General features: G+C 39.2%; 1 protein-coding gene and 1 non-coding gene across 4 annotated transcripts in view; both read left to right on the forward strand.

Moving 5' to 3' along the window:
* Positions 1-21,670, forward strand: part of MACROD2 (mono-ADP ribosylhydrolase 2) — an 848,490-nt gene that overhangs the window by 365,852 nt on the left and 460,968 nt on the right. The gene's annotated exons all lie outside the window — the stretch shown is intronic.
* Positions 10,008-10,198, forward strand: LOC116785315. The gene has a single exon (XR_004356475.1). It is a non-coding gene; the product is annotated as a U2 spliceosomal RNA (small nuclear RNA).

Genomic DNA, 21,670 nt, shown 5'->3' on the forward strand with positions numbered 1-21,670 from the left:
ACAGCCCGAAATCACAATGAGGCCAATTATTAACTAGTTTCCTTTCATTCAGTGAGAATCTGTGTTTGTAATTTATATGGGGCGGAGGGAAGATGCAGTTTGTGAACAGATGTTGGGAGTTTCAAAGGGTGAAATTTTAAATTAGTGTCATTGTCATAATAGGAACATGAGGCTTGTATCTCTTAAAAGTAAGTTTAAAAATGAAGCCTCTTTCCTGCCCTTCAACTTAGAATCTTATGATTATCTTAAATCCCAAAATGTGGCTTCATTGTTCATTTCCTTTTTACCAGAATGTAAAATAACAGGAGCTTGAGGTTTTAGTGTATTAAAATGGAAGTAATCCCTTTTCATTATAACTTCTGGTACTGTTTTAATTAAAGGTATTAGGAGAACCGTCATGTGTGACACATTTTAAAATTCTTGTACAGTGTGCTACAGAGTATCTAGGAAGGGGATTATGTGCCTAACTTGTTCACTCACAGTGAAGTAGACCGGATTTTGTTATTCTTCACTGTTTATCACCTGCAACTTGATCGTGAATATTTACGTGGCTAAGAGGAAGAATAAGAGTGTCTTTGTGTGTGTGTTCTTTGCAGCTCTTAACAAATCAAGGCTGTTTTTAGCAAAGTTGTGTTGTTTGTTCAGATTGAAAGAAACCTCATTAAAGAAAGCTACTTAAAATTTTGACAAACAGTTACAGAAAAGATGAAGAAAATTATTTCCCTTGTTTTATGAGTGGCTTTCTTTTCTTCTGGTTTCACCCCACCATCTTTCCCCATGTCCCTACCAAATATGCCCTCATAGTGTTTCTCAGCATGTATTTGTATGTGCCACCTTCAGCAAAGGATTTTGGAGATTCACTCCATGGCCCTTGGAATCTGTTGGAATCATATGGTGTTACCTGCCTGCCCCAGTGGCGAGGTCCTACTCTTCTGCAAATTCCAAGAATTTAAGAAGGTAATCCAGCAGAATTCCTCTGATCTGATGACTGATGTTTTATGCCAGTGTTATCTCTTTTCTCCTAGAGTTTGCATAGTGTCACTATCCTGTAAAACTGTGTCTAAACTATTTTACTGCAGTGATGATGAGTGGTACACAGTGATGGATGAAAATTGCACTGGTTGCAGTTTAGAGTGAAAAATCTTGGGTTTTAACCTCCAACATTTTGAATGAGAAGAGGATGGAGGAAACAACTTGTCCCCAGAAATTTCACCATAACTTTTTCTGGTATAAATATTGAAAAGTGTAAAGTGTGTAAGCTTCTAGAAGGATGTTTTAAAAGTCGAGTGGTGCTTCCACCCACTCCTGAGCATCCCTGTAAGCCAGGAGTTCCCCCACTTTAACAGCTGCCAGTGCAGCTGACCTGGGTTTCAATGGAAAGAGCTTGTTGATTGATGTTTAAACAAAATGTTGATTTGTTTACATGCCATGTGGTCTCAGTGGACTTGCTTAGATCGCCAGATGCCTTGAAAAGCTGAAGTTTTTGACAATTATAAGGAATTTGTGCAGTTTTTCTGTTTGTCCTTTGTACTATTGTCTCCCTCCAGCAGATCTGATTCACGTGTAAGGTGGCTTTCAGTAGGTCTTTCAGCAGGTCTTTCAGCTTTCATATTCAATTTAAAAAAAAAGTTAAACAGGTGCAGTTACTGAATATAAGCACATAAAGCAGTTATTAGGTGAGGCAGGGTTATTGTTCAGAGAGAAAAGTATCCCCCTGAAATAACAGCATATGTTGGCTTTTCTGCTGGGATGAGAGGAAGAGTTGTGTCTCACCTAATTACAGGGTGGCTGTGGCCTAATTGCTTTTACCCAAAGAATTAACATCCATTCAGGAATGTGGGTGTTCCTTGCACGTTTTTCCCCAGATGAATGGTTCTCAAATTTAGTTACAATAATACAATAAATCCAAATTTATATCGCTGTGAACATACGAAAGGGAGCATAAAATAAATTCATACTTATTCCCATCTGTGCTTGGTACAAGCCTTGATATACTCGTAATGAATATTAGGTCCAAGTGTTTCATCAAACCCCAAATTCTGTCATTTCTTATTACGCAAAAGCAAAGTCTTTATCTTGCAAGTATTTGAAGATTTTTAGAGTCCATGTGAAGAAATTTCTGCCCATTGATGCACATTATTAATGAATGCCTCCGGTTCATTTGGGATTTTTGTATGTAGGAAACGGTATTAATAGACTGGTGTGTGTTAATTTGTCTGAAGTGCCTGCAACAGTATTTATTTAAGTGCAGATGTCCCGTGGAGATTTTGCAGTGCCAACACTTCAACAGAGCGCCCAAGGTGAAATTTTGTAAGTTATCTGGAGGGTGTCTCAACCTCAGTTGTAACATTAACCAACTGCATCAAACATAATGCAAATAATAGAATTATTTGCAAAGTTCCTATGGATAAGTGGTTGTTATAATTAGTATTTGTTGAGGGGATATGAGATGCTAAATCTGAAAGGGCTCAAAAGGGTGCAGTGTGTGAGCTGACATCACTCTGTGGGTTGTGTCATTCTGCTGCACCATCGAATTGCTCCAAGAACAGAATATATTTTGAATAACAGAATATATCTTTGTCAAAGTGCCCTCACTTAGATGTTTTCACTCTCTCTACTCGAGAATCTGGGATGCAGACAGAGGAACACTCTGCTCCTCAGACATCTCAGAAGACAGCTGGAGTCCCTGTAATTTTTGATTTCATGGCCATTGTAATCTCCCTCAGTTGTTAGCAGTGTGACACCCATCAAGAGCAGCTTTTGCAGCACTTTCGGTCACTGAGTGAACTGAAACTCTTGGTTTGACAGCAGATTTCCGAGAAGCCCAGAAAGCCCTGTGGGAACTGGTTTAAAATCCCAGATAAAATGAAGGAACGACCCCCAGGGTGTCAAGTGTCCCTCCAGTGAATCTGAGCACACTTTTCATTTCCTTGTCAGTGGGAAGAAAACAGAGCCGCTTCCCTGAGAAAGTGGAAGAAATGCCGTGTAACAGCCTTTTACAGGAGAGGTGAGGTCCTCTCCCATAGGAAGCAGGAGAGCAAAGCTGGTGTCTGTCACCTTTCTCCCCTCCACAACTGCACATTAAACATAAGATGCTGTGGATAGAGGGGAAGGCAACAAGTAAGTGGGGTAAACAAATAGCTCTTACTGAGTTTATTCCCATTATTCCTTCTGAGAAACCAAGGAGAGCCTCTGATAATTCACTGGTGAAAACATTATGTACAGTTTTTACCACCTTGTGCATTTTCTTTTGAAATGTTTTGATATGTTGGACAAAGTGAACAAGTGTAAAATTGAAGCAGGGACAGAAGCAGGGAGGAGAAAAGGAAGGGCAAGTCCTAGGGAGTGAGTCCTACAATGCCAGCCCTTAAAGCCTAGTAAAATGCTGTTTAAAACTGCTGAGTATGAAGCAAACCTCGCCTGGGTCAGCTTTCCAGCGTGACAGCAATAAACATGCGACCAGTATCAAACCCGACAGCAGAGCCGTTCAGGAATACAAATACTGGGAATGCTCTGTTCTACTTATGCACCGGAAATGTGATCTGTGAGCCGGGACTTCCCTGACAGCCCGCTGTCTCTCCCGTTTCTTGAGCTTCTTCCATGGGAAACACAGCCTTTCCAATCCCACAGGAGGAGAGAGCCTCTGTCTCCGCGGTCCTATTTGCAACCCGTGTGCTCTGTGAACCGCGCCGTGTGTGTGGGATTTGTTAAGGGATGCACTGGGACCAAACATGTCACAGGCAGACTTGTTATGGATGAAACCCTGTTGACAGGAAGGATTAGCTGCAACAGGGAGATAAAAACAAGAAGTCATGTTTTTTGAGGGCAATTGTGGTGCAAAATTTTGATTATTTATTGGGCGAGAAGATAGTCAGGGCTTTGTGTTATTAGAGATTCTGTACCCGAGGAAACTGGCAGCAGTTTCAGCCTGGTGCTGCCAAACTGTACTCCAGAATCTGAGGTTTCATATGAAAAAGGGGGGTGGGGAAGCAAAACAAACAGAAAACCCTCTATACCCTGCAGCTGCAGGGAAAATGCTCAGAAACTCACTGTGACCAGGGTTGTGTTCTTGTCTTGAGTCAGCAATCAGCTTGAAGCAATACCTTTGAGAAGAGCGAACTGTGCTGGTCATTTCAATGCATGTGAGCTATGAAGCCTGACATGTTTACACAGCAGCCTGCTCCTTTTGGGGCTTCTTTTTGTGAAAACCTCAATGTTATGCATGCTGTTGGAGAATGCATTTTCTTGGGGCAGAAGAAGAGAATCAGAAAGAAGGTCTATTATTTGTCATGTAAATAAGAAGTAATGTTAAAAGTGTCTTCCTCTCTTCTTCTCTCCTCACCCCACACACCAAAAAAAAAAAAAAAGGAAGAAAAAAAGGAAAAAAAAATGCAAGCAACTTTTCAAATTGTGGAGAAACAAGGGATATTTTCTTTGCCCGCCAGAAAAAGCTTTAGTCACATCCGGACTCTTGAAAAAATCAAAACAAAACCCCCTTCTTCCTACTAACCCCTACATTCTCTGTAGCACCATATGCCCTAACTTACAATTATCCAGCTTTTCATACATTCCACTTCTGCCCTGACAGCTATGTGTACAACAGTTGCACAGAGTCAGAAGGTAAATCTGTGAGGCACAAACAATAAAGAACTTGGTGCCAGTTTAAAACAAATGTAGTGAATATGGAAGTAAATAACTAAGTAAAGCTGGATACTGATGGTGTTTTTTAATTTCTGTGTGTCTGCCTAAACCTCCTGTCTCCAATTTACCTACACAATACTGTGCATTTCCATTTTCACGTTTGCTTTGCTGAATTTATGTAAAGCAGGCTGCAAAATGGAGGGGATGGTGTACCTCCTGCTCATGATCACCCCGAGGAACCTGTTAATCAGTGGAACTATTGTATGGTTACATGGCTCACATCATGTTTGAGCATTGGGGCTCAACAAGAGAAAAGCACTGTAATTGCTAACAATTAGTACTGGCTAAGCCTCACAAGGTTTACTTAAGAGTCCCCTCGCGTCAAATTCATATCCAAAGCTATCTGAAGTATCTAAACCATTTAAGAATCAGGGAGGTAATACCTTGTCATTGTATGAGGCAGAAGACCTGTGTATGAAAGGGCAAGGGGATTTTGAAATAATTACTGGCTCTGCATTTAATTTGAGTCAATGAAAATGCCAGAATGATTGAAGTGTTTATGCTGAAGAGCAAGGAGTTAGATTGGAATAGGGTAATCAAAACCAGGGACATCTCTCTTTAAGATTTTTAATATTTCTGGGGGAAGAGATAATGGAGGACTATGAGAGTACAGCGAGGGGAGTGTTGGAAGGAAAATCAGGATCAGAGGTCACACCTGTGTGAAGCAATGGCTTGAAAATGACAGGTAAAAATAGAAATATGCTTCACTTGGCAGTGATGAATGGGTTCCTTGACCTGAGGAGGAAGACGAGAGGTGGCTTGGCACTGTGGAGACGGTAATTTGATAGTGGCAATTACAGGTGAAAAAGTTAACCGGTAAAAATACGATGGAAAAAATGACTGGTCCTAATTAGCCATGGTGCTCATGCCCCTGGGCCTTGATTACTGGAGTAGCTGTGGTTTTCTAAAGCCACGACTGGGATACTTTGTTTGCCATTTTTCCATACATTTGGTGTGATTCTTGCATCCCTATTTGCTCCACCTGTTCCCAATATGCCTTCTATTTTGTCTATGCTTTCCTTACCTTCGGTGCTGGAATATTCTACATGACTCACCCTCATCTTTCCTCTGACACCACAAAACTGACCTTGTAAAGTGGATAAACTGCTGGGCCTGGCTCATAGAGTCAATATTGCTAAACCTGGGACTGTATGTTTAGTTACCACAACGTGGGAGGTGGGAATCAGTCATATCTTGCTCACACATCTCTTGTATCCCAAGGGCAGGAAAACATTTGCCAATGGCCTATAGCTGTGCCTCTCTGCAAGCAATAAATGCCAAGAGTCTTATCAGCTTTTTACATACTCAGGCAAAAAGCATGTTATGGGACTGTTGGCTGCCTCAGTTCAAACATGAGGCTTGGATTTTGAGGTTAGTAGAGGTCTGCTTGCTAAAGAGAGGTTCTGATCAAGATGAATTATGAAAATGGCAATAAATGCCACATTTTAAAAGGTAATTAACTGATATTAATGTTGAAGGCTGAGCTTAGCAAACATTAGCAGCAGCCTGAACCACCTACCTTTATGTACCTTCCTCCTCAGCATGAGGAGCCAAAGCAGCCCCGAGTCCCGCAGTGATTTCCTAAAGGGCCAAGGAGTCAAATGTGCTTCACAGGCACCATGTTCATGGGGTTTGTTCCCTTGTGGGTAGGTTTCAGTTGTATCTGGCCATGTAAGTTCCTCATGTACATGTGATACTGATCCATTTCTCAGCTAAAAGTACCGAGCACGTTGCAGTTTAGGATGGTGCAGTTAATCGTGTTTGGACACCATGATGCCAAGTTTTGTTTTGAAATATGGTGGATGGAAATTCGGAAAAAATAGTGAAATGCCATGTTTAGCATAGTCCTCTCCTTTCACAGTTCTTTGTAAAAATGTACGAAAGATCTCTTCTAAAGAGTTGAGGTGAAAATAAATAACATTTCCTACGTCAGATTGGGGTTTGATTGCTTGCACACCCAGTCAGGAGTAACCAGTTACTTGCTGAGTTCTGGTTTCTACACTATCATACACCAGCTTGGAGACTGTCAAATCCAGTGACCCCTTAGGCAAGCACTCATATCCCTAGTTCTCCCTCTTCCCCTTTCCTGGACCTGAAGTTTGATTAGTGTTTAGACATTGCTTTGAGATAATGATAATGTGCCTTTTAATTAGCATCAATATTTCTAGTCTTTTGGGGAATAATAATGCGCTTCCTTTTTACTCCTTGACTGTTGACAGATGGCTACTTATTAAACATCATTAAATTCCGATATCAATCATTTTTGTGCTTTACAAAATATGCTCGTCGTTTAAAGGAAATGACATCTATAGGAGGGAGATTTTCCACACGGATTATGTAGACTTTGATGCAGTGCTGCAGCAGCATTAGGTGGAGGGAGGCCTTGTTTTTTAAGACATAACAAGTATAATCTCCAAGGCGTTGTTAACTTGTCATTTCAGTGTATATATGCATGTTAAAGGCAGCTCTTGTCTGGAAGTGGCCTGAATGTTTTTGAGACAAAGCCACTATTTAAACGTTTAGAAACATGAACTTTTGAAAAGCCTGTGGTTACATGCAGAAAACATTTCATGCATTTACACAGGAATCTATATTGTGTGTGACTCTGTGAATGCCATGGAAAAGTGTAGATGGATTCCTGTACATTATTTGCAGCAAGGCTTTATTTGACTTGATGCATTCTTGGCAGGAGCCTCCAATTTGTTACTTGTGAAACTTTGTTTAATGGGTACAATTACGATCTGCATTGTGCCCTTGCTCATCTTAATAGCAGTATTAATTTGCAGGAAAGGACAAAAATCATCTTGTGGAATTATCAAGCGGTGTTTAGGCTTTCTGAATGCTAATTAATTCAGAGCTCAAATGCTGTACCTGCTGTTTAAAAGGCTGGCAGCTTGTATTCATCACCTGAGTGACAGCTGTTCCTAGCCTTTTTTGCTCTTAAAAAAGGAGTGGGGAAGATTAACTCCTTCCATGCTAATGACTGCCATATTGAGGTTACAATTCTGTTCACCATTTAAATTTTAAAAAAAATGTCCTCTAACAGATTGGCTGACTTTTACAGTGTATTAGAGAAAGGATTGGTGACTGTATGTTGTTAAGAGAGATTGCTAAATATTTCTCCATTACACTGTTTGTTTTTCTGGGCAGGGAAAAAAACCCAGTCTCTCTGACATTTGATGCCAAAACCAGATCCTCCATGTAAGCCAAAAGAGAAAGAATTAAAATATTGTTAAGTCAGACTTGAACATTTACAGTGAGTTTGGAATCTGAAGAATTTTTCTCTTGGAGTCAAATCCTTTTTTATAATATTTACTGTCAAGAAAATATTTATTAGTTGCAATTCAATTAAATGTTCACTTAAGCCATTTAAATGTCACACAAAATAGTAAATAACAGTTTTATATTTTATATCCTGCATTCAAAGCTCATTGAGTTGTTCTTTATTGAACTAAACTCCCCTGCACTAGGAAGAAGTGGTTATCTTTGGTAATAAAAAAGAGGCTTTAAAGGCATACAGATAATTTAATTTAATTTAATCTGAGAAAAAGTATCAACTGGTACAATGCAGATGTTCATACCCAGGTTTGAGAGGATTACAGAGTCTGCTTGACTGATTGAGGAAGTGAGATCTAATGTTGGATTACGTTCCTTCTTTTTCACAGAGGAACTTTGAGATAAAATATATGTTTGCTCCACCTCTCCATTCCCTCTTGCCCCAAATCAAAACATTTTAATTATACTACTTTTCCTTTTTGGAGGAAACATGAGGCAAATCAACAGTTGTCTTATGTCAAAGGGTATTGCTGAAGTACTGACACCAAACAAAATTCCACAAAAGTTAGGATTTTAGGGTAAATCCAAAGGTTTTTTCTTACTTTAAAGACTTATAAAGTCTGGTATGTGTTTTGCTACATAAGTATTTCAGAATTACGGACGTGCGGCAGATATGTCACAATAAGAAAAAATTTTCCTTCGCATTTTGGGGGCCCTGTATCTTTAGGGAAACTCGGGGTGGACTTGGCTAAAGCCTCTGGGCTTTGATTCTGCTCACATTGGGTTTTCCGCATTCTGATTCAGTAAATCTCATTAGGCACATGTTTAACTTCAGCATTCACTGATAGTTCTGTTGACTTCAATAGCAAATTAAGCACATGCTTAAATGTTGTTCAGAGCCTTAGGGAAAGGCGATTAAACCAAAGAACAAAGCTCTGCTAATAAAATATTTTAACTCATTAAAATCCAGTAGATTTGCTGATACTGATTCACTGAAGACTTTTGAAAGCAAAACAATTACCTTATAGTTGGCTGGCTCCCTTGTGCAGCTTGGAGCACCAGCATCAGTATATTAGCTGGGTATTTCTGCTGTGACAATGCATTTCCTTTTACTTTTGACCTGCTGTTGTATTCTTACAGATAATTAGTGATTATAATGAGTGATTGAAAATATAATGAGAAGTAAAAAGGTTTCCAAACCTGTTTACCAAGTATTCTTGAAAATGAAAATAATTTTAAAGAAATTGTTGTCTTGTTCCGAGTTACTCAAATATCTCTTGTTATTATTTGTTAACTTCAAAAGCTGCTTTTAGTTTCCATACACAGGGATGTTTTTTTGAAGCTTTAGCAGTATTGATTTAGTACTCTTTGTGTGTGGACTTCTTCCATGTTAATTTACAGTGGAGTTTGATACAGAGTAATTAAAAATCATGCTTTAGCAACACTGAGATGTTGTCTTTGAATTAGCGTGCAAGATGCTCTAATGAGTCCAGCAAGGATTAAGAACATTCACTGTAGTATTTCGTTCTGGTTTTAATTTTTTATTTATTAAAAAGTCCCTCAACTTTCTAGAATTTTGTGAAATACTTTCTGTAGGGGAGATGTGTTTCTAAAATAACCCCATTAGGATTTGGAAGGCAGAAGATTCCTTAATTGTTTGGAGCAGGGGATGTAGGGGCAGCAGAAGGTTGGAGGTTAGAGGGAAGTTTTGTGTGTTTTCTCTTTTTATTTAGTTTATTGTAGAGGAAATACTCAGATCAAGACCAGGATATTTTGGGAGGCTGGACACGGCGTCGTTAGCTCTCCCGAGTTCCTGTCCAGGAACAGTTCCTGTGTGTGCAAAATCATGAGTTCGCTGAGGTCCTGGAGTGAGTTATTTGGGGTCTGCAGTCTGTCTGCAGCTTCTTGAAATAAATCTGAGTGCTAAAGCTCTGTAATTGTCGCTACCGCGGTGTTAAAATCTTGGGATGATTCAGTCTCAGCATGTGCACTGAGTCAGACCCAGAAACTACCGACTCTGCTGATTCGTGTTTGCCTCTTGACCTTTTGGCAAAGATCAAGTGCAGCATATGTTTTTATCAGTTTAATATCTGTTATGTCCTCAGCTGGAGGATTTTATATTAAATGAGTTCGGGGACTGGGAAATGTACTTGGAGCTTACGCCATCCCCTCCATGCGTGAAACTGGCGATTGCTGTGTTTTCTAGGATGGTGTGAAAAGAAAAAGAAAAAAAAAGCAACGAGTCCCCTAATGATCATAAAAGAGTGCGAAGGGAAGAGCAGGAACAGAGCAAGCATAGATTATGCCTCTTCACAATATTCTCTTAATCCCCACCAATTTTCAGCTCAGGGGGTTCCTGAGCCACTATAAAACCCCAGTAAAAATAAAATAAAATAGCACTTCTTGATTGTATTTTAGTGTTGTTTTCAGTGTCTTGTCAACCCATATTAATATCCATTTTGCAATGTCCAGTATTATAACATCAGATTAACACCCTCAGGACTGGGCAATACTTTGTACCTCCTGGATACAGTGAGCCTACACTTGCTCTCATCCTTGTTGAACAGCAGGTTCTTGCATCACTGGTGCTCTTTATTTTCATTGACCACTCTAGTTGCTTTTTTTCTGAAAAATGAGATAAAACAGCAATCAGAAATAACTGCAGAGTCCAAAAGAGAAGAAATGTACTGCAAGATAGTTAGAGGGTACATATGGGATTTGCATGGGTTTGATTGGGTTTGATTGAAGACCGTCAGAAAGAAACAGATGCGGTTGGTATCTTTGAGGAAACCTTGTTTAGACACAAGCATTTCCAATGTACAGATAGGCCAAAAACTAGGGAAAGCTGGTGTTCCCTTGAACATTTTTGATTGATTAAATACCAGCTTAATGTATTCTATAAACTGGAGGTCCAGAGCTGCTCCTACGTGGCACAGTCAATGAGTGGCCAATGGGAGCTGGTTTTGTTTGACCTGTGACGGAGTCACCGCCGAGGTCCATGTAATGCAGCAGGTGATGACAAGCGTGGTTTATGACATCTTTTGAACCAGAATCAAGCCACTAAAGGCCAAGCTGATGTGACAGGGTGAAAACTGGGAGTTGTATTAGGAGCAAAATGAATACAGTTTGGGTGGAGAGTGATCAAAATCATTTCTAGATGACATAAGAGTTTGACCCTTCAAGGGTTTTTTAATAAGTACGTGAAATAATACAGAAAGGAATAACTTTTGTCATTGTAAATTAGTGTCCTTGAGCTAAGTCTCATTACCAAGACACCTTCACTTTTTTAATTATTTGACCTGCCATGGTTAATAAAAGGGAAGCTAATTCGGTGTGACATTTTTGGTGGTAGCTTGGTGCCCTACCAACTTAATTGCAGGAAAATAAAATAATAGTTCCCAAAAAAATCCCATACTTTACGTTCCATGCTTTTGGAGTTGGCTGATGATTTCTAAGTCATTATTCATGGCCTCAGGATTTCAATTAGGGCACGTTGAGTAAAGCTGATGTTGGGGGAGTGGCAATAAGTGTTTGTTGATTGTAACTATTTTAGTGATGAAAAATACTATAATTCTTTAATATTGCCATTTAGAACAACAAAAAAAAAGGAGTATCTGCAAGATAGAAATGCACTGCAGCAAAATGCCATCTTATTACTATGCGTGCTATGGTGCTTACAGGTTATTGTCAATATACAGTGTCTACTGGAAAGGAAGCTTTTGTTTGTCATGGGAACAAAATGATTGCTCCTCATTTTTCTAGAGTACTGAGTTCTTTAAGCGAAAAGCATTTTGATCCTGGGATAAATATTGATTCTCTCTTTTCTCTCTCTGAGAAAATTAATTTAGTGTGAGTTGTATGCACCCAGGTGAGGTGAGGGCAGCTCAGGGACCTTACAGGCTACTTAAACCTGTGACATGGGTCACATTCAAGAAGTGGCTTCATTACCCCTAGGTCAGCATATACATGCTGGTGCTTTTGAAGAGTGTCTCCTGAGGCAGAGCAAGGGAGGATTCATGGGCCACTATATCATCTAGTCACTCATGGGACTCTAGCAATAGCATCACAGTCTTTCTTTTTTTCTAGCCAAAAAGTAGTAGCAGCATCTATCTGCCTTCTTTCCTGTCCGCCTCCCCATCCTGAGTGGTCCTGGACCCTAAACTCAGGTGGTCTAGGTGATACCATGGGCCCTAAGAAATCCTCTTCACGAGGCAGTGGGGAAAAAGTAAAGAGGTTGGCAATAGCCAAGTCTTCTCTGTATAAACAGGCTGAAAACATGGAAGAGAGAACGCATAATGTTGAGATAATGGATGGGAATATGTTTACAAAACTGAGCAGCCACTGATTCTTCCACTCTTAGCTGACTTGGGGCATCCTTGGAGTGGGGCTCAGTGGCATATCCTTGATACACAAACTGAAAGAACTGACAAGACCAATAGAAAGAGCTGAACAGATTTCTCTAAAGAATTGCACTCTTCCACTTCCTTCTCTTTGCAACTCTCTTAAGAGGCCACTGTTTGAGAAACCTCTGAGCCTTTGCAGATGGCCACATGTGCCTGCTGCTATCAAGTGTGTGATATCAGTCCGTGTCCATGTGCATCCCTACTGGATTCAAAGCATAAATCCATGTTATTGTGGAAACTATGTCACGCAAGTGCGAAATTTCTGCTGCCCCAGCTTCAAATTTAACTGTCATTAGTCAATTGACAGTTAGACCAGATTGATGGATTCCCTTTGGAGAGTGAAACCTATGGGGTCTTGTTTTCACCATTACAAAAGCAACAATTAGCATTCTAAGGTATTAGTTTAGTGGAATTTATTGCAACACCTCAAGCTTTGGTATCTGTAAAGTCTGTGTGAGCTTCTGACATGTTGAATCACTGGATATCATTGTGAAAGTATTTTTTGATGTTTATATCCTGTACACTGGTCTTTGTATTACAGCACTGGCCATTTCCTTAGTAGAGTGTTTTGAAGGGATGAAGAAAAATAGAAAAGGATAAGAAAATGTTAGGGATTGTACACCTCTAACACAATGTTAACTGTACATCTATGGTGCAGTGTTATCATGCTTTTGTTCCAGAGTCAGTACTATTGAATTAATGTTGAAATCACATTTAATTTCATTTTTTATTTTTTACCCCTTATATTATGTTTTAAAAAAACCTCCACCACATGAGAAAACAAACAAAAATGAGCTCTAACATATAACTTACTTCTTCTGTGCCTCAGAAGGTACAATCCTGCCGTTGACTTTCTGAAAACAATTAAGATTGTTTGAGAAGGCTTTAAGCTAAAACAGGGACTTTCATATGGCCTGTATTACCTCTCCTCCCGGGAATGCATTTTCTTAAAGTGACGATTTATGAGATTCAATACTAATGTCAAACTTGGTTCTGCTGTGTGAAGAAACATAATTAAAACACCAGAATAGCAGAACACGAGCAGTGGAACATTGTTGAACTTGTAGATATTTCCACATAGGTGATGTAAAATTTGATGGAACAGTGATATGACTGTTTGAGGCATGTCCGTGTGAGATGTAAGAAAAACAAGCCTAAAGCAACTTCGCTGTTTCCCTCAGAAGGATTTTATCCAGAGAGGAAGATGCAATATTTATGTGCAATATCAGCTGCGTATTTTTAGAATAATTTTAAATTCCTTTATGGTAAGTCTCTGTGTGATTAGGGAATAGATACAAATCAGATGAAGTAACAGTTTGTCCCATTTGTGTGAAGTGGTCTTCCAGGATAAAATTACAATTTATTTCCTTCTAAATGTGGTATTCATTTGGGAGTAAATTAATTAAGGCTGAGCAGATAAGTATCTGCTGTCGTTCTGCAGTCATGACATGGCAAGGCACTTGGTATCTCTGTGCAAAACTCATTTGTACATGAAAAAAAAATATGAAGTGCCTGTGCCTATTGTTTGAAAGCGCTGTTATGTGATACTTTAAATAAATAACTTAATTCCATGTTCAACATGCCCAAAGGTATAGTATTTTATTATTGTTATTATTAGCTTAGATTGCGATAGTGTAACAGCTCTTTCCTCATTTGAGAGCTTCTCTCATGAGGCAGGAATGTGGTCTCTGCACTGGGCCCTACCTGGTTTACTGCTGTATCCCTGCTGTGCCCTGAACTAAAGAAGATGAACATGATGCAGATCAAGGATCAAGCGACTCTCAGCTTGGGGTTCCCTCAGTAATCCTCACGGCCAGGGAAGACCTTTTGGGAGGTTTTATCAGTGGGGTCATGATATGAATTGCTTAGTTACTCTGTACATGCTGGAAAACTGGGTGGTTTCCTTGTTTATCTTTGAGGGGACATCAAAAATTCACACAGAAGAAATGTTAAAGGCTGTCTGTGTTTGAAACGGTCCTTTAAGACAACAGAGAAGTGCACACAAGCTTTCCGTTGGGCTGTAGCAGATCATTGGCTTGATGTCTACATCTGTTTAAGCAAAACTGCTTTCTGTGCTTAGTCTAGTCAGACTGTGTCATTTTCTGTTGAATTATTTTTCTCTCTTAAATTAGGCTAATTGCAAAATGGCTTCACATAACAATATTGCCTGCAAAGGTATGTGTTTCCACATAGGTGTGAGGTGGATGGAAAATCAAGTGCTGAATCTTTTAAAAATGCTTCTGATTGCCATCTTCCAGCAGATATTATGAGAAATGATATAGCTGGAGCTTAATCATAAACTTTTCCCCTTCCTGACAGTACTGACATTTATTTTCTAGACAAACAGATGAATCTTAGATAATGACTTGTTTTGATCACCTACGATGTTAATGCAAAACCAAGGCCCGTATATTTCGACCCTGTAGCTCTGAATTACCAGTAAAAGACTGAAAGCCTAAAAGCTGATGCTGTGCAAAGACTTACAAGCTACTCTAAAAGTAGCTCCATTTAGCAGGCTCCAGCCTGGGGTAACAAACCACTGCTGAGCCATGGGTGGCTGCATGTGGAGGAGTCTGCAGGGCAATCCATCATCCAGTAGACATCTGCACTGGAGGCTGAATATTTAGTAACATTCCCTTTTTTTAAAAGTGAAACTTTACCTGGCTCAGGCTCTTACTGTGAGTGAAGTTGAGTGGTAGCCTGTGATCCCCACAAACCTGATTCCTACCAAGCTTTTAAGAGGGTTTCACAGCACTGTCTGCACTTCTAAATGTCTGATTGTCCAAATAGCCTCCATTAGAGCTCGAGGAGGAAATGTGGGTGTGTGAAAAAAGGAAAGGATTGAACAGGGAGATGCTAAATATAGAAAATAATATGGAAAACTCTGGTTGAAGCTGAGAATAATTATCTCTTCCATCTTTAGCATCCCTGTATTTCTGTATGAAGACCAGTGTAAAGAAGCTTGGTGAGGGCTTCATGCATGTAAATCCCTAAGGCACAGGAATTTACGTCTGTGACATGTTTTTGGATACTGGAATGAGATTTTGCTTCTGAGGTTGGCTTCCAATAGTCAGTTTAGGAAGCATGATGTTAAGTATTTTCCTGGGAACAGTATTAGAGTACATGTAATTCAGCTAAAGTAGCAAATTTAGTCCTTGAACCTTCTTGTTCCCCTGATCTTAAAAATATTTTGCTGTGTGTAGGGCTTTTTTTTAAAAAAAACCTAGATGTCTAACCCAAAGGCCACGTACAAGCCTTCAAGTTTAACCTTTTCATTTTGCTTGACACTGCAGAAGATGATAAGAGGGGAATGCTGTCAGACAGTTTACACAGAGGATGGAGAGTGGTGGTGGTGAAGGGGATAATGACTTTGGCTCTGATTTTCCTCCTCCCGCTGCAACAAGGCATCTGTATTCTCTGCTGGGTGCAACCAGCCTGCAGGAAGCTTTCCTTCCTGCAAGCAACAAGTAAGTCAGCAGATCATCTGGGAAATTAAAGAGACACCAGAGCTGGACTTGTGATGATCTGGTTTTAGAGAAAAAGAAAAGAAAGTGGATGGCTGGTGAAGGGGAATGGTGGGAAGAACGTGAGGGAGGACTTGGGTATGCTTCCATCTGCAGAATTGTAGGGATAATACTGCAATGGTGTCAGGTGCCATGAGCCATAAGAATGGATCTTTGTCTTCCATTTCATGCACAAAGGGGAGAGCTCAGTCAAAAATCAACTTGCAGCTGGGTGGCACTTCAGGAGGATCACTGACAGTAGTGAGGGAAGAAGACAGAGTGTTCCTGGGCTGAGATGAGCTGAAGCCTTCTCTTACTATATAATGGCTTATTATACCATTGCCTTCAGGCAAATGTGTGCAGTGTAACAGTATGTCAATTATTTTATCTGGCACTCAGAGCCTTCATTTTGTGCTGCAGAAACAAATGGCTTTTTCAATTGCTTTAATATGCTGTGTTCTTTAAATTAGCTGGTCTATAGGCAGCACACAAACAGCACCCTCCAATATTATTGCAGAAAATGAACAGCATGTGTGATGCCTACGCTCATCTGCAAGAGAAACTGCAGAGTGACGTAGATTCTTGTGGTTTGCTTCCATATGAACAGCTCTGAGTAAGTGTCCATTCTCAAGAAACGCACATTTGCTGCAGTGTGGCTCAGGGGAGGCTCCGTGTCTATTTGACATGCTCTCAGTGGAGAATTGCTTATCCATGCCTGATCCTGGTGGGTTTCACCTTCCTAAAGAAACTAGCATAGGTCAAAAGTTGGCAAGATGGATTGAAAAGTGCTTCCAGCTGATGGAAATGCTTTTGGTAACCAAGTGGGGGAATTTGAAATCTAATCTACTCTCAATGGAAAACCAGCAAATATTCCATGTTTCAACGCTAGCAATCTATTCCAGTATCGAAGTGCTGACATACAAGAGTTTTTCAAATAACAGACTTGAATCAACTATTTTTGCACCAAATGACAAATACAAAGTATCTTCTTTAAAGGTCTGTGATATGCTGAAAGAACTTCTTGTTTACTAGTTCACTGCAGTGGTAATAGCCGCACCTGGATGGGAGTGTCTCCCGACTCCCCTTCCTCCACCAGTTATTACCTTTAGTGATTTTGGCATTCCAGATTTCTCATTTCTTTCCCTTTCTAAATTCTTAATATTTTCCCTTCTGTAGTGCAAACTTTCCCTCCTTTGCCTGAATAGTCAACATTTTCTACTTTCTCATCCAAATTTCTTTTCCCTGTTTACTTTTTTCACTCCTGCCTGTTTGCCATGTTTAGGTTCTTCCATATGCCATTTCTTCACAAGTTGTTCCCATATTGTCCAATACTTTGAGGAAAACACACGTTCTCAGTTGTTACCTATTCCTCTTCAGGAAAGAGTACGTGCTGTGAGCGTAGGATGAGAAGAGTGTGTCTTGTTGGGCAAAGATGATTTTATTCCTCCTTGATTTTCTTAGCTGCTTTTCTTTGCCTTCCATTCCTTCCATCTGTCTCTGACTGTAAGCAGAGTGTAAAGCAAAGCAAGGCCAAGTATCTGTTAGTTTTCCTGTTGAAATACAGAATAATGAGGGATGTGAGTCAGAAACTGAGTAACACTGGGCACAACAGCATAGAAGTGCTTTACAAATATTATTTTTATAATTTTCCTTTATTCCTTTGTTTGTCCTTTTTTTCTCTTTGTATCTCTCCCAGCTCATGCATACAATAATTTATGTATTATAGGAGATCTTTAATCAGAGATGGTTATCTTATCATGTCCCTGGAACAAGGGACTCCTTTGGTATAGGAATTGTACCAAGAATGCTAAGCTGCCCTTCATGGCTTTGCAGAGCTGATGAAACTCCTTGTTGTACCTATACTTGTGTATGTCCTCACCCCGCCCTTTGCACATCAAGGATTTCCTACTCAAACTTGTGTATGCAAATTTTAATGTATATTCAGAACTAAACAAGGCAAGGAGCCCTTACAGTTGTTTTGGTAAAATTTTTAAAAACAGAGTCAAAACCTGATTTCTCCTGACAAGGACAATCAGCACTGACAGATTTCTGCAGTGCAGGAGCAATATGGCTTTGACTGTCTTGAGCAAATTCCCCCACTGCTGACTGACTACTGAGACTAAGTGGAATTTCTAACAAATCCTGTTGCAATGGGTCAAGCACTGTCTCTCTAGTTGCACTTATTTGTTGCAAGCCTCAGCAGAGGTTTATTTTAACTCAGTCATTTTATGTTGCTTGGAATATTTTCCTTCTCTGCTATGGATAATGGATGACCACTTGGTTAATGTTTGATGGCAGTTACAACACACATCTCCCAAAGTTAAGCGTCCTTATGTCTTTATGCGAGAACTGACCTTCAGGGACAGTAAACATATTGTTTGACAACAAGTTAATTACAGACTTTATCTTCCAAAAACATTCATGTCACGGGTGGGATAATTAAGATGTCCTTGCAAGTGAAAAAAGTTCTTGAGTTATAGTAATGCTTCAATGTAGGTGTTAGAAACTGAACTCACAACAGTATTACATGGGCTGTGTACTCATGTTATTTTGACTAAATAATTCTCCTCTTCAAGCTATAAAAGTGAAAGATAGACTTAACTGTTATGTATGGCAATATATTCTGTAAATCTTGTGAAAGAAAACAAAGAGATTTGGGTTGTCCAGGGGTATGATGGGCAAGCAGAACTGATTGTATTTGATTTACTGGGGGATTCATTACTAGGGTTTGTTTTGCTTTTCTCCCCTTTCCTTCTTTTAAGGCCTGTATCTTGTGTTAAATGGTTAGGATCATATCAACCCTCTCTGATTTTATAATGTGAACTTTATGGTGATAAATAGCTAATTATTTGCAATTGAATTAGGCTATGAATTTAAATATGACAGAAACAGATGTACTGGTGATTACCTTCAGTGCATGGCTTAGGGGATCCAAGTTCAACATAGTATAAATACTTTCCAGAAATGTTATTTCTGAAATGGGGCACTGCAACCATTGAAGAGTATCATAGAGATGTTAATGAGCTCTGTGGTACATGAATGTCCTCCAGACTGGTATATTTCAAATATGACGTGTTTTATTTTGTTGGTTTTTTTCCTTCTTGGAAGAATTCAGGGAGGGAGAGGAGGAGTGTCCACTGAGGAGATCTGAAGTTCCACTTTCGAAGTGTTCTCTCTCTGAGCTGGAACCATTTTGGGTGAAGTTATAAAGTATTTTTTTGGTCACAATATACATTCAAAAGAGGACACTGAGCACTCTCCAAAGTTGGAGACCTCAAGGGGCACACTGTGGTATTATTTTGTGAGTGCCACTTAAATAAATTGGCTGAGTTAGGGCAGGATGCAGCAGGTTAACAGCCCCAGCATGTGTTTGCATTAACATGAAACTAAACATGAGTACACACATTACTGCAATTTAAAGATCGGAATTGTAATATCTGATTAAAGCATGGACTCTGCACATGCTCTCTTTCTCAAAACCTGGTTCAAGGAGATCAGTAGGTCTACTGATGAGCTACTTCTGAGCTACTCTTTTCTGTTTCACGTTTTCTACCTGGAAACTTAATGTTCCAGCAGAAATAGGTAGTTCCTTTTTTAATGGTCAGTATCACTGTGAACAATCAAATAACTTTTGTAGAAGACAAATTATTTAAAATCAACAAAACATTCCCTAGTACAGCCACCATAAGTGGCAGCTGATGAGCCATGCCTTGCCAAAATGTAGCAGGAATAGGAAGGGTTGGAACATACATTGAGTCCTCTTGCTGGGAATCTGCTTGTGGTTAGGATGATAAGATTTAAGCATCTCAACATTAAAAAATAAGAGAAAAAATGGGATCTAAGCACAAAGACTTAGATTGATGGAACTGTGTCATTCATGTGTGATGCAGCACTAACACACCCCACGTCTAACCAATGCAGTAATTCAGAACATGTCCTGGCTGTTCTGAAAGTGCAAAGCAGTGGAATAACACCTTCAAAATGGTTAATTTTGAGGCTGTCTTGGTGACTGTCTTCAAAGTTAAATCCTTGCATCTCTGCACTTATGAAAATGTTGTCCATATATTTGGGCATGATGTGCTCAGGAAAAGTCAGATAATCCCTTTCAGATTCCTTCATTATGAAATGGGACTGGAATGTGATTTCTGCTGTGCAAATCAATTCAGGGGGTCCATATTTTGAAATTCATCTCCAGCCCTAATCCGAAACTAGTTCCTATTTGTTTTACCTTCTGCAGTACACGTGAGCCGAGTGAGTCAGTTGGTCTCTCAGTCAGGATGTGATATATCTTAAAATGAAGTTATCAATGAGCATCTCATGCCCCATGTAGCATTTTTATTTTCGTGTAAACCAGGCAGTTGTTGGTGAGGAAGCTTTTCAGTTCTGCACATTTTAACTTTTTAAATATGCAGTTTTCTCTTTGATTTCTTTTTTTTCTTTTTTTTTTTTGAAACTTCATAGCCTATTTTCAGGTTGTCTGTGTTGTTTGTCAGGTTTACTTGTGTATTCTACTCAGCATAATATGGCTCTGTGGAATTTCATTTTAGGTGATTTTTTCTGCATAACTGTGTGCAAATAAGGGTTCTGATAATCCCTTTCTTTTTAAATCAACCAGTTTAATACTTCTGTCACTGTTGCATGGAGATGAGAGACTTGACCTATTTTTAAAAATGAGCTTTTTAGCTTTGTTAGCTGCTGGAGAACGGAATTTTAGGATTTTTAGAATTTATTATTTAATTAGTTGCCATTAGGATTTGCTGGGGCACACGTGGATTATATTTTCCTTTTAATTGTTATAGTTTGCAATGGAACTTGGTGGAATTTTTTTTCTCCTTGTAACCCCTTGGTGCTTCCTAACCTTGTTAGTGCTCTCTAGCATTTGATTTTGACCTGGTGTATCAGCTTCAGCTTTGCTGCCTAAAAATTGCTTGGATTCTGCTGGAATGTATAGATTATTCCATTTCATATCCATTCAAGGAAGGTGATTCATATATGATTACATTTATTTCTAATGTGACATTCACCCCAGAACTATATTAGGTTGTTAGCCCTGAAAAAAAAAAAGAATTATTTTGTTAATGCTATACTGTGTTCAATGGCTTTGATGGTACTTGTTGCAGATGTTTCAGATTACTGTCAAAACTTCATTATCAGTGATAATATACTAATGCACTAAGTTGACATAGGGGTTGACTGAATGACTATTGCAATACATAATTAGGTTGGTGTAACATGATACATTTCCACTGATCCTCCACAGCCTTTAAATGAAATCTGTTTGACTGAATTCCCTTGCTGCATTGTTACCATTCCCAGAGTGACTGATACCATTTTTTTAAGGATTCTTGCTGAGGGTATGCATATGTTAAAGGAACTCCATGCTACACAGCTGCAAATACATTTTCTTTCTAATTTTATTTTAATATTGATATCACAGGAAATAATAATACCACTATAGTTAGCAGAACATGTAGCACTGCCTCAGTCTAATAAACCAGATCCAAATACATTGTGTTTATGTTATTTGTAATCACTATACTGTATATTACTAGTATTTACAAGTATTGAGCCATTTGAGAGCTGTTGGAGTTTCTGTACAAACAAAAAACTGTTTGCAGAGATGTTGGTCTGTAAAGGGAAAAACTGAAATTTTAATGGAATCCTTCCATTAGCTGTCAATTTCTTCCTCAGAGTTTGATAATTGAAAGGTTTGTTATTTTTTTTTTTAAGGAAAGGAAGATGGTTTCAATTATCCAAAGCTAGTGGAATGTTTAACTACCCTTCTGC

This window comes from Chiroxiphia lanceolata, chromosome 3, assembly GCF_009829145.1.
Source record: "Chiroxiphia lanceolata isolate bChiLan1 chromosome 3, bChiLan1.pri, whole genome shotgun sequence".
In the NCBI taxonomy this organism is placed as follows: Eukaryota; Metazoa; Chordata; class Aves; order Passeriformes; family Pipridae; genus Chiroxiphia; species Chiroxiphia lanceolata.